We start from the raw sequence: 12,738 nt of genomic DNA, 5'->3' as shown, positions 1-12,738 counted from the left end.
AATATATTTTCATATGGTCTTGTACTTCTTTCTAACTCTTAGGAAATGAATTAAATTGTTGAGGGTTTCTTTGAGGTGTTATAATTTTGAAGAGAACAAAATAGGAAAAAGGGCAAATATTGGAAAAATTTGAAAGAAATTTCTGTGCTTCATCTTCTTTGGAAAATACAAGAGGGAAAGTGTATTGTAGGATATTTATGGGGGCATGCTTGTGGTTTTCTAATTCTTCTTTCAAAACATACATTTTAGAGGCTCCTAGGAGAGCTAATCCTTCAAAATGCACGAGCAGATCCATCCAGTTGTCTGGAATATTGGTGTAGGGCAGGCGAGGTGCCCCTTTCTTGATAAGGGTTGATTTATATCTCTCTCAGACCTTGGTTAGTCCTAGGAAAAGTTATAACAAAGACATTCTGGTGATAATTCTGGTATCTCTTGTATGTTGGATTGCAGACAAAAGGGCTCTAGTAAAATCATAGTTAGAAATGTACAAACCACATTGTAGAAATGTGTAATCCCAGCACATGGAAAACCACTTCAGATGTCTGTTATCACCCTCAGGGCTCTGGCCGGTCTGAGACCCACCTCTGGCTGCTTGGCCTGGTGCTGGGGGCAGCAAGCCACGTTTCCAGGCTGCACAGCAAGGCATATGGATTTGCTTCTTGACACAAAGCCATCAAGGCTGTGGGGATAGTCAGTGACACACAAGGAACCTCCTTTCCTGCTATCAGGGTCTTACTCGCTATGGCTCAGTGCCTCTGGGAAGCAGGAGGTTTATCAGGCAGCCAGTGTCACTGATAAGTTTTAGAGATATTCAGTTGTCGCCTGACCAGTGTGGCTCAGTGGCTGAACATTGACCTAAGAACCAGGAGGTCAGGGCACATGCCCAAGTTGTGGGCTCGATCCCCAGTAGGAGGCATGCAGGAGGCAGCCGATCAGTGATTCTCTCTCATCATTGATGTTTCTATCTCTCCCTCTCTCTTTCTCTCTGAAATCAATAAAAATATATTTTAAAAAAGATATTCATTTGTCAAGATATCTTAACAGAGTTCACACACACAGACACACACATATGCACATGTGTGTACACACGCACTCACACTCATTTACATTTACACATAAAATAAAAAGTATTTTCTATCACCTCATGACAGAAACTTTATGGATGTTAAACAAATAGATTATGAAGGAAGACTCTATTGCTTACCGTAGGTTTCATGAGGCAGGAGATTTATTGGGGCATGCTTTGAAAAACCTTGTGGTTTTATAATTCTTCCTTTCAAAAAATAGTCAACAATTCAAATTTTAATGCAAGCATTATGTCTACAAGTTTAAAAACAAAAGCAGCAAACATAGAACCTTGAACTAAACATCCTCATGCTCATATTGCAACTGAATAAAATAACTAATTTCAACAGGTGCACTGGTAAGTTAGCATCCTAACTCAGCATATAAATTTCCACATCACAGTTCTCATGCAGGAAGGAATCCTGCAGACAATTGACCCTAAGAACCACCTGTGGGAAGAAGGTCATCAGACTTGTCAGAAGGGAGAGTGGCACTAACATATTTGTCCTTTCGGCTCAAATATCTTGTTTCTTTATTTGCAATTTAAAATATACTGTGGTATTTTACTCCCATCCACAAAAATGTCAGGGCTTCTGAACTGTTGTTTTTAAAATAATGCTCCAAAGGAAAAATTAAAGATATGAAACAAATTGTAAGGTGGCCTGAGAAAGACTAGTAACCACCCCCTGACACACCCACACAGCCACACACCCACACCCACACACTTTCCAACACTTGACTAATGCTTTTTATGTTTAAATAACACAGAGAACAATAACGGCATTGACAACGATTGCAAATGTCTTCAAAAGCTGCTGTGGGGTCAACATGCCATCCCTTGGAGATGGCAGGTTCCAAATCGCTGCCACCCTCGATAAAAATGTGCAGACGGGAGGTTCTCCATCATAACTTTTTCCCCCCTTAAAATGAGGGCCATTTCCTTGTCTCTACCCATTAATCCAGTTCAAAGTACAATTAAATGATGCTCCAGGGCATAAGCCATTTAATACGTATAATCATATAAAACTAAATTAAGTCCCATTACATAGAGTATAAAATCTGTAATATTGAAAACCTCTAATTGCTTTCTATTGAGTTTAAAATAAATTTAAAAAGGAATCTCAGCAACTCCAGTGCATGACCTACAAGGGCCGACACGGTTTGCCATGTGTCCCCCTCACCTTCTCCATCTCCTTCCCTGGGCTGGACCAATACTCTCTGTCTGTCAGTGAACATACGAAGCTTGTTTTCACCTCAGGGCTTTGCTCTTGCTGTTCCCTCTTTCCCCTGATCTGTATGTGCCTGACTTCTCTTCATCATTTAGTTCTCAGCTCAAACATCACTTCCCAGAGAGGCCTCCTGTCCACGGTAACCGAAGCAGCTAGCCTTCCTTTCACCTTTACCAAATCTCCCAATTTTATTTCCTTCGTAGCACTTTTCATCATCCGAAATTCAGTGATCACTGTTAGAAACATCAATAACTTCAATGCCTCTCTCCAACCCTCCTACCCGAACACCTTGAATAGAAGCCTCGTGAAGGCAAGGGCTTTCCTGTCTTCTCACTGTTGACCCGTTACCTGAGTGCAGAGGGAAATGGGATAACTGAGTGAGTGGAGCTCACTTTGTTCAGTGAGCTTGGCCACCTTTTAAAGCTTTAAATGGTTTCAGTGACACTTTATCCATCTTTTATCAGTCTGCACAGCCTTCCTCCAGGCCCTAATCCTAAGCCGCTGTGGTCCGAGTAAACTCCCAACTGTAAGAGAGAAACTCTCTTCTCAGTGGCTTTTGGTAATACGTGTTTATTTCTCACTCATGTCACAGCCCGTGCATCATTTCTGGTTGGTTAGTTTCCATGTGCTCATTAGAGACCTAGGCCCCTTTCATCCATGGCTCTACCTTTCTTTAGAAATGTGGTGCTTTCTTCACTTAGCAGATGGGGAAGGAGACAGGGGAGGAGACATGCATGTTTTGTAACCATTTCATCCACAAAGTGGCACCTGTCAATTCACTCTCATTCCAAAGGTCAAATCCACCCACACAGGCCACATATAGCTTCCAGAGAGACTGGGGAAAGTAGTCCAGTTGTGAGGCAGGAAAAAAGGAAATGGGAATTGGTGAACATTATTAAGTTAATAAGAAGCCGTTGGATGGAGGTGGCGCTAATGCCATGGTCTACATAAGTGAACTAAAACCTAAACCTGTAAATGCCTCAAGGTTATGACATCAAAATGCTAAGGACAACCAGTCACAAAGGGCCAACTGGGCTTTAAGCTATAGCCAATCAAATGATTTCCTTCTTGGCTTCTGCGCTTTCTCTCCGTCTTTCCCCTGGCTCCTGTTGGGGGCACTCCTAGCCATTTCCATGCTGACCCGTAGGAATTTATTTTTGCTCAAATAAACTCTGAAAAGGCTTACTATGCCTCAGTTTATCTTTTAACAACACACAGCATAATCCTTCAGGAGAGACTGCCCCCTTCCTCCCATCTCCAGCCCCAAACTCTTCTTAAGGCATCAGAACTTTTTTTTTTTTTTAAACCTTTCTTCAACCTCTGGTTGCAGGCCCTGATCCAATCAGTTGGTATTCCTCTGGAATGATGTCCCTACTCGCCTGAAATCCTGTTTTTGTTCATTTTCTTTTAGCCAGGTAAACATTCATTTTATTACCTCTGAGCCTCTGACATTGATTCCTAGTCTGGGCCCACTTCCCCTTGGTGGTAGATTTGTCTATAGCTTGTCACTTCAGTCTGTATTTTCTCAGTTCCCTGACTCATCACACACATGTCTACCTTAGCTCTGCACAACTCTGTCCCTCCTCCACCCCTCTGCACCGGGTCACTTGCATTCAGTTCACTCTATCTTCATGACAATATCTCCATTGGGAGAGTTTCCATGCACTTCTTCATATTAACTGCATCACCCACCATTTTTACTAGGAAATCTAGACAATGCTCTAAACTCTTTTACATTGTAGCATCATCTTTATGACAGTTGATCATCACAGTTGGGGAAGTTCCCAAGCCTTTTATCAAAGCCTGCTTCTGTATTAGCAGTGTCGTAAAATTATGTAGTGGAAGTAGTATGCGCTTTGGGATTAACTAGATCTGGATCTAAATCCATATTCTGATTTATTAACTGAATCATCCCCTGGAGATAGTGATATTATTACATAGATTTATTGTGAGGATTAATTAAAATAACAGTGCTTAGCATATAGTAGTGTTTTTTCAATAACTATTAATGGTTGCAGGCCCTGATCCAATCAGTTGGTATTTCTGATTGGTTAGTTTCCATGTGCTCATTAGAGACCTAGGCCCCTTTAAAGGTAGTAAACCTACTACCCTTATTTATTTTTCCTAGTCATAGATGGGAACTCTGGAATAGATAATAAAATGTCTGGAAAAATGGAACAAATGACTCATTTGGCTTTCTAGTGGCAGGTAGTGTCTGAATGGCACCTTTGCTGTGCACTGTGTGGAGTGGACAGGAATGGGCCCTTGAAGCCTGCCTTCTGATGGTAGTAGACGAGGGGGAACCTGAGGCTTTGCACTGCACAACTCAAGAGAGCACCACTCTTACGGCTGCTGTGATGTAATGATACTTCTGGGAGCTGTGGGTTGAAATGATCCTGGAAAATTGATTGAAGATGGTTGAAGTAACGTTCTTGATTTCTTTCAATCCAGAGAAATAAGATTTTCTAGCTATATGCTTTAAATTACTCAAACTCTACTTAAATTATTTTTGTTCTAGTTTTAAAAATATAAAACAGATGATAGTAACAAAGGATCAAAAAATTAACATTTAAATGTGCAAATAGTTATAAACATTATTTTAACCTAATTTAGTTATTTTTCAAACATGCAAGTGTAGGCTGTCAAATGAATACAAACTCACTGGTCAAATGGGAAAGACAATGAGAGCATTTTGATAATTCTTAGATACTTGATATTCTTTTTAAAAAAATATTCTTTATTGTTTAAAGTATTACATACAGTATTACATATGTCTCCTTTTTCCCCCACTGACCTCTCCCCAGCCACCCCCACCCCACTGCACATGCTCTCACCCTCCTAGTGTCTGTGTCCCTTGTTTATGCTTATATGCAGACATACAAGCTCTTTGATTGATCTCTATCCACCCCTTCCCACCTCCCCCGCTTTCCCTCTGAAGTTTGACGGTCTGTTCGATGCTTCTCTGTCTCTGGATCTATTTTTGTTCATCAGTTTATATTGTTCATTATATTCCACAAATGGGTAAGATCATGTGATATTTTTCTTCCTCCAACTGGCTTATTTTGCTTAGCATAATGCTCTCCAGGTCCATCCATGCTGTTGCAAATGGTAAGGGTTCCTTCTTTTTACAGAAGTGTAGTATTCCATTGTGTAGATGTACCAGAGTTTTCTAATCCACTCATCTGCTGATGGGCACATAGGCTGTTTCCAAATCTTAGCTATGGTAAATTGTGCCCCTATGAACATAGGGGTGCATATATCCTTTCTGATTGGTTATTTCTGATTTCTTGAGATGTAGTCCTAGAAATGGGATTACTGGGTCGAATGGGAGTTCCATTTTTAACGTTTTGAGGAAACTCCATACTGTTCTCCACAGTGGCTGCACCAGTCTGCCTTCCCACCAGCAGTGCACGAGGGTTCCTTTTTCTCTGCATCCTCACCAGCACTTTCTTGATATTCTTTGAATACAAGAAATACAGTGGTTCATATGGATTATCTGGTTCAACAACCAAAAAGCGTTTTTCTCCTCTGCCTGCTCATTCTAACTTACTGCAGTTGAGGTTCCCCGATAGCATGTGTGTAATTTCCCAGACCTGCTTAAACAAGTAACGTAACAGAATATGTTCCGTATTTACAGATAGTAGTGTACTTTAAGTACCATGGGAAAAGGCAGTCTTCTATGTGAAATTATAAATTCTCACCAGAATAACTGGTATTGATTTATATACTTACTGTCCCTGACACCATGCAGTTATAAACATTTTAAAGGAGTTTGATGTAGTCCAAAGAAAACAAATTACAGCAGTTCCCTCCTGCATTGTCAATTAGGTGAGCAGATGTAACTGCTAAGAGGCAAGGTCTTTGGGGAGCCATTGACTATGTTACCAAAATTAAAATTTGGCTGGCTGTGTGGGGCTCCCTGCTCAAATCCCCTAATTACATTTACCAGAGCAAATCAGGTTTTTTTTTTAAAAAAATAACTGCTGCTTTATTGTTAAAGATTTAGAAGGTATTATCTAACATTTCATTAAGGATGAAGGCAAAATGATTACATGTCAGTTTCTGTGATTCTTGTACTTCTTTAGGTGTCCGGGATCCTTGGGGAAAGGGGTGTCCCTATTTTAATTTTCTCAGCCCAGCAAAAATGCACTTGCCCCTACTAATGCTGGCTCCGCTCTGACATTTAGCTCATCCTCTGACATTTCCCAACCCCCAGGTATCTGATTCTATGTTTCAGATTCCATTTAACTGGAGAAGATATAAAATAACTTGAGGATGGCCTTGTTAGCTTCATATGCTATCAAATTAATAAAGGGTCTTGTCCCTGTGTGCAGCGCCCCCCACTTTCCACGTTTTTATTAGGAATGAGGATTTCTTTGTCTGGCTTGGATTCGTGCATGCTCTGGCCGCGGCCAAGCTCTCTTCATTTTCTAAATAGACACTTAATGCACATAAAATTAACACCAAATCTGATTGTGGCGATTTGCATCAATTGGAAGACATTTTTATTAATTTCTAAGGCCTTATCTCTATAAGAGAGGACATATAAATTTGGACACTAATTAAGCCAGGATTACCTTTGTTAATGAACATAAGCACACATTAAGCTCTCTAATGAAGAGGAGGGTACATACTCATGGGCGAAGATTATACCGTAGATACTGGCAAAAACCATAAAATTGTGTTGTGATAGCTCACAACACAAAGATGGATCATTTATATTAAGAATGTTTTTGTTAGTCTAAGTTTTTTTTTTCTTCATAAAAATAAAGCAACAAAATAAAACAAGAAAACCCAGAGTAAATTTCCTTTGAAGAAAGAGTGATTTCAAAGGAAAAGAATGTCTCCTGTTCCTGGTTTTTAAAAAAATTAGCATGAATAACTCATTCCAGGAAGAAATCACTCTCATTCTTAATTGGCTCCTAACTACCGTGATCATACCCTTCAATTGGCCTTAATTTTAGGTCCACGTCCTTCTGTGTTTCATCTGCCCTCGTAATGGTTTCTCAATATTATTGGTCATATGCATTTTATTGATGCTAAAGAGAGACGTGGAAAACTTGGAGCAGATCAAAAGCCAAGTTATTCAAGAAAATTAAAGGGTATAAGAAGGAATATAGGGATAGCCCTGAAGAGGATTCTGAAGAAGGTAAAATTTGCCTCTAAAGAATTTAAGCTTCTCTTTCTGTACTTTTCCTTCTTTTGCTTTTCCAACATGCCCATGTTTCATCTTCTTTCTACATTTCTTTCTTTTACCTTCCTTCTGTAGTATTTCATGTTAATTCTCTCTGAACTCTCAGAGTGGGCCTGCTCTAATTAGGAATGCCCCTATCCCAGTGGTCAGCAAACTCATTAGTCAACAGAGCCAAATATCAACAGTACAACAATTGAAATTTCTTTTGAGAGCCAAATTTTTTAAACTTAAACTTCTTCTAACGCCACTTCTTCAAAATAGACTCACCCAGGCTGTGGTATTTTGTGGAAGAGCCACACTTCAAGGGGCCAAAGAGCCGCATGTGGCTCGCGAGCCGCAGTTTGCTGACCATGGCCCTATCCTCTCAATCTCTCCCCATCTCTTTCCATCCATCAAACCTACTTGTTTGTGGACCAGGGTTTGCTAAGGACCATTTGGTTAAGCTGGTGAACAGACTCAGAGCAAATATTAGTGGCTAGAATGAGTTTGAGTGAGTTACTCTCCTGAAAGTAGCAGCAGACAGTCACACTATAAAACACACAGGCTTAAGTCTCATGTTCAGGTCATGCCTGTAACACTTTCAAGATGCTGTGACTCTAGACAAGTCACATAAGTTTTCTAAGCTTCAGTTTCTACATCCATAAAGTGAGGATAATTGAGAGATTCAAAGCAAACCATATAATAACTAACATATGTGTTTGTGCCAGGCACTGTTCTAAGGACTTCACATCTGTTCTTGCAACATCTCACTCACTACCCAAAACAGTAAGCATCACCACCCCCATGTTGTAGATGAGGAAAAAGACAGAGATGTTGATTAATATAAACCATCATCTCTATTGCCTGGATTATTGCAATAGATTCCTGACTGATCTCCCTACTTCCACTCTTCAGTCTGTTCTAAGACACAGCAGAGAGAATGATTGTCTGACTTGTCACTCCTCTGCTCAAAACCTTTCAGTAGCTTCCCAGAATAAAAGCCAACCAACATCTACCCCATGTTCAACAAAGTTCTTACGACTAGTTGCCTCTCAGTCCTCACCTTATTCTAGACGTTCCTTGCTTCCTCCAGTCAGTTTCACTGACCTCCTTATGTCCTCCTTTCTCCCCCACTTTCCACCCATCATGCTGGCTACTTTCTCTTCAGGAATGTTCTCCCATCAATTATTTCCATGGCTCCTTCCTTCACATGCTTTTCTCAAAAATCACCTTCTTAGGAAGCCTTCCCTAGGCACCTTATCTATAATTACAGTCCTACACCTCCAATTCTTCTTCTTTTTCTCCTCCTCCTCCTCCTCCTTCTTCTTTTTTTTTTTTTTTTTTTTGAGGGCATAGGTCTTGATTGGAGGAGAGGTGTGGGCAGGACATGAGGAAGGTCCCCCCCGTTCTAGGAGAACGAAATCAGTCCCAGCTGACCCAATAGTGGAGATATGCAGAGTGGGGGTGGGAGAGGGTCTCTGGCCAGGCCACAGCCAAATGAGAAGACACCAGTCAGTCACAAAGTCATGAGAGTGCCACACAAGCCTGGATGTAGGCCCAGGAATCATATAGGAACCTGGGGCAGGTCCCCTGTACATTCATTGTTAAACTGTACAGGATAAGGCTGTACATGAGTTAATTACAAAAGTCATATTTATAAAAATCTGTACACACTTTTGAAAAACTCACAAAATTGTCATCTATGTATCACAAGTTGCTAGACCAAAATATTAAAAATGGGATAATATTATACATTTCTCCATTCTTTTCAAAGAGTTAATATTTTTAAAGCACATATGCCACTTTCCTTAGCAAGACCCATGAAGAGGCTGAGCAGCTCAGCCCTCCTTGAGTCCCCAGAAGCCTTGAGCCATGAATGGGCCCAGCCAGGGGACACTGCCCAGGTTTGGGGCAGGGGAGCCAGCCCACAGTGCAGAACAGAATGCTGAAACACAACAAAGGAGGAAGATGTCTTTGGCTAAAACGTTGGCATTAAATAAAAGAGGCAAACATGATGGAAACATGGAGCCCTGCCAGCCAGGTTGGGGCATAGCGGGGCAGAGGCAACGTTGAAGGCTGGCTCCCAGAAGGGTGGGAACCAGGCCTGGGCACGTACCGGGATGGAAGAAAGCTGTGTTTCAACAGTTGGGTGTGCCTACTGGGCCTGGCAGGGATCGCGTGCAAGAAAGGAACAAGGAAGGGCAGGTGGGCCACCTTGGCAACAGCCAGCTCATCAAGTAACTAAAGTGGATGAAGTGCAAAAGTTGCAACCAAGTACTATGGACATGCTACCTGCTTGCCTTAAGGGTCAAGTGGAATGTTGGGCCAAATGCAGGGCCTTGTCCTCATCCTGGGTGCCTGCGTCCTCAGCCACAGAGAGCCCCAAGTTTTCCAATGTGTGTGGGATAGGGAGACAGAACCCTGCCTCCTTACGTGTTAGCCGAAAGCTCCTGGGTCCAGGTATCAAGGCTCAGAGTTTGTGCTTCTCTTTGCAATCTGTGTCCCCTGTTGGCACCAGGAGGCTGAGGACAGACAGAAGGATATCTGGGTCTCTCATCCCATGGCAGAGCACCCAGCCTGAGCCTCATCTCAGAATATCACAACAGCCCTTCAACATTGGCAAGGTGTCCAAGAAAACCCACAGGTGGCACATGAAGACCTGCTGAAAAGGATGTGATGCAGTTCTACGGGGGAGAGCGGCATGGGTGGTGATGTCCCTAGGGGAGCTCTGCTGTTTTCAGATGGGCACCAGGCCTGAGGGGGCGGGAAAGACAGGGTCACCGAGGCAATGTGGTTATTCTGCATAACCTCAAAGATCATCCGCTGAAAACCAAAGCAGAATGTGGAGCCAAATGGGTTGGTGTTGTTTGGGGAGGAGGATCTGTGAAGGACAACAGGCCACAGGGTGACCCAGGAGCTCCTGGCTGTGGTCCCACTTGCTATCGGTTGTGCATGTTTCTGTCTGACCATCTGCGTGTTCTTTCTCTATGGCCATTGGAATCTTAAACTCACAGCAGTGATAAATGTTAAAATTATAACGCCCAGGGTACTTGGTGTGAAAGACAAACTTCTTCACTTTGTGAGTGTTGGCATCAAAGAGGATGTCCACTCTGAGAGTGAAGCAGTTAAAAAAAAATAGTCATTGCACTTGGATAGAACTTGTTTATGAGGGGAAGGAGAATGAATTTTCATCTTATCTTCTGATTTATAGAAGACTTTGTGTGGAGTACCAAGCATGCTAAGAACGTCTTGGCAAGAATCACCAAAATACACTGAACGTTCAAATACCCGCATCTTGGCATCCAGCTGCTAACAGGTCAGGTCCACAACCTGCAGCAAGTAGGTGAAGTTATAAACCTGAGGGTCCAGTTCCATCTCGAAGAACATCTATACTCTCAGCATACATATTGCCCAGGACACAGCTCAGGGCCATCATGGGAGCTTGGTATCCTGAAGGCTGTTTCTATTGTAGATGTGCATTCGTTTCATAGTTGCTCTGTGGGGTATCTGGAGAGAAACTAGACCATGGGCAAAACTGGACTTGTACTTGGGAGCCTTTGTCCACAAGTCTAACTGAAAAGAGGAAGACAGTCCTCTGAAGTTGAGGTAGAAGAGCTGCTCAGCGGAGTTGTACACTCCTGGGTGGGTTGCACTGAGCGACTGGTCAATTTGCTCAGTGGTGGGGGTATGGCCTGAGAGTTAAAATGTACTCCACAATATTTTAACTTTACTTTAGTCAAGTCATATACTTCAGTCACCGTAAGTCTCTGATTGAAGGCATCAAACAGTAATTTGATCCCGTCCTGCGTCAGGTAAAGGATGAGGTCATAGCTTAGAGGAGACTGTTCACTGTAGAGAACCTGGACATTTTTGATGATGCGACAGTGCTTCTGAAGAATGGCTACTGCCTGAGCCAGAGGCATTCCCAGCATGAATTCCCATGGCTCGTTCCCCAGAGAGCGTTCAGGCACCACCTCCAGATCCAGCATTGGTTCAGCTGGCCTGGCCGGGCGGCCTCCCTGCGGCAGCGCAGACAGGATGGGAGCTCACCAGCAGCTGGCATGGTCGTGAGGGCAGCGGCATCAACGTCTGCCTGCACCTCCGGTACTTCTTATCTCCCTTCTCTGCTCTCTATTTTTTCTCTTTGCACCATCATGGTTAATATACGTATTTACTTAGTTGTTCATTGTGTATCTCCCCCACTAGCATACAGGAGAGGGAAGGACTTTTATTCATTGCTATATCCTTCATGCCTGGCACACTTTGGTTCATTAAATACGTGCCAAACAAATGAGCTAACTCGCCCTGTGTCCCACAACTAATAAGAGGTAATATTTACTCTCAGGCTGTCTGATTTCAGAGCCTTAACCATGAAGCTTTATTGCTTTGAAAACCTTAAATTCTTAAGTAAATAATAATTCCCATGTGCTACTTTGGGAGATGGTGCTGCTATATGGGAAGAGCCTATATCCCACTTGCCTAAGCTGAGAATCTGGGAGGATTTGATTCCCTATCTATTACCAAAGCACTGACTGGGGACATAGGACTCACAAAAGGCGACACTGAGATTCTCTCCAACCATCGTTTTCCTGTTACATTTCTAATATCCAGTCACATTCGGAATGGCTTAAGCAAAGTCTAGCCCAGGAGTAGGCCAGATTTTGAGTCATGGATGCTACTAGTATAAGAAGGTCTTATAGTAATTTTAGCTGCCCCTTGCCACAGCGTTTCTGTTTCATTGTTCTTTATCTGCCTTCCCCATCTCCCACTTTCCTTTCCAGCCAGTTTTCCCAGTTCTCCAGCTATCCCACAGCCTGAGGGTCCCATCCAAGGGAGGAGACTATCGATCTAATCTGGGCCAGATCAACCATCCCCAAACCCTTCCCGGCTCTGAAATTATATATCTAAAATCTGAAATACTTCTACATTAATACATAGCTGTGTTCAAACTATCTAGGGTTTTAGGTCCAAGACTGAAGAAGACTGAAACTAAGGGAGAGAAAGAAAATTGGAAGACCGAACAGTGGTCCAGAGGTGGAACAGATTGAGGGCCATGTTGGAACAAACTACTGGCCAGTTGTTACTTCTCCCATCACTGGGTGGTCTGCTCCTCACAAGCCTGACTTACAGCCCAGAGGTATTCCAACAGTCTGTTCTCAGGGATCTCCTGCTGCAAAATCTCTCTGTATCTCCTATGTCACTTACTGAGGATTTCCTCTCGGGCTTAAGCTATCTTATTGGGGACTCTTTCCCAGCTTGGTGTAGATGAAG

The 12,738-nt window shown here is 42.6% G+C and overlaps 1 pseudogene; it reads right to left on the bottom strand.

Moving 5' to 3' along the window:
• Positions 1-10,184: 10,184 nt before the first annotated feature.
• LOC103288158 (phagosome assembly factor 1-like) lies at positions 10,185-11,456 on the bottom strand (annotated as a pseudogene).
• Between the last annotated feature and the right edge of the window lie 1,282 nt (positions 11,457-12,738).

The sequence above is a fragment of the Eptesicus fuscus genome, chromosome 7 (genome assembly GCF_027574615.1).
Source record: "Eptesicus fuscus isolate TK198812 chromosome 7, DD_ASM_mEF_20220401, whole genome shotgun sequence".
In the NCBI taxonomy this organism is placed as follows: domain Eukaryota; kingdom Metazoa; phylum Chordata; class Mammalia; order Chiroptera; family Vespertilionidae; genus Eptesicus; species Eptesicus fuscus.
This window is presented reverse-complemented; position numbering and strand designations above follow the sequence as displayed.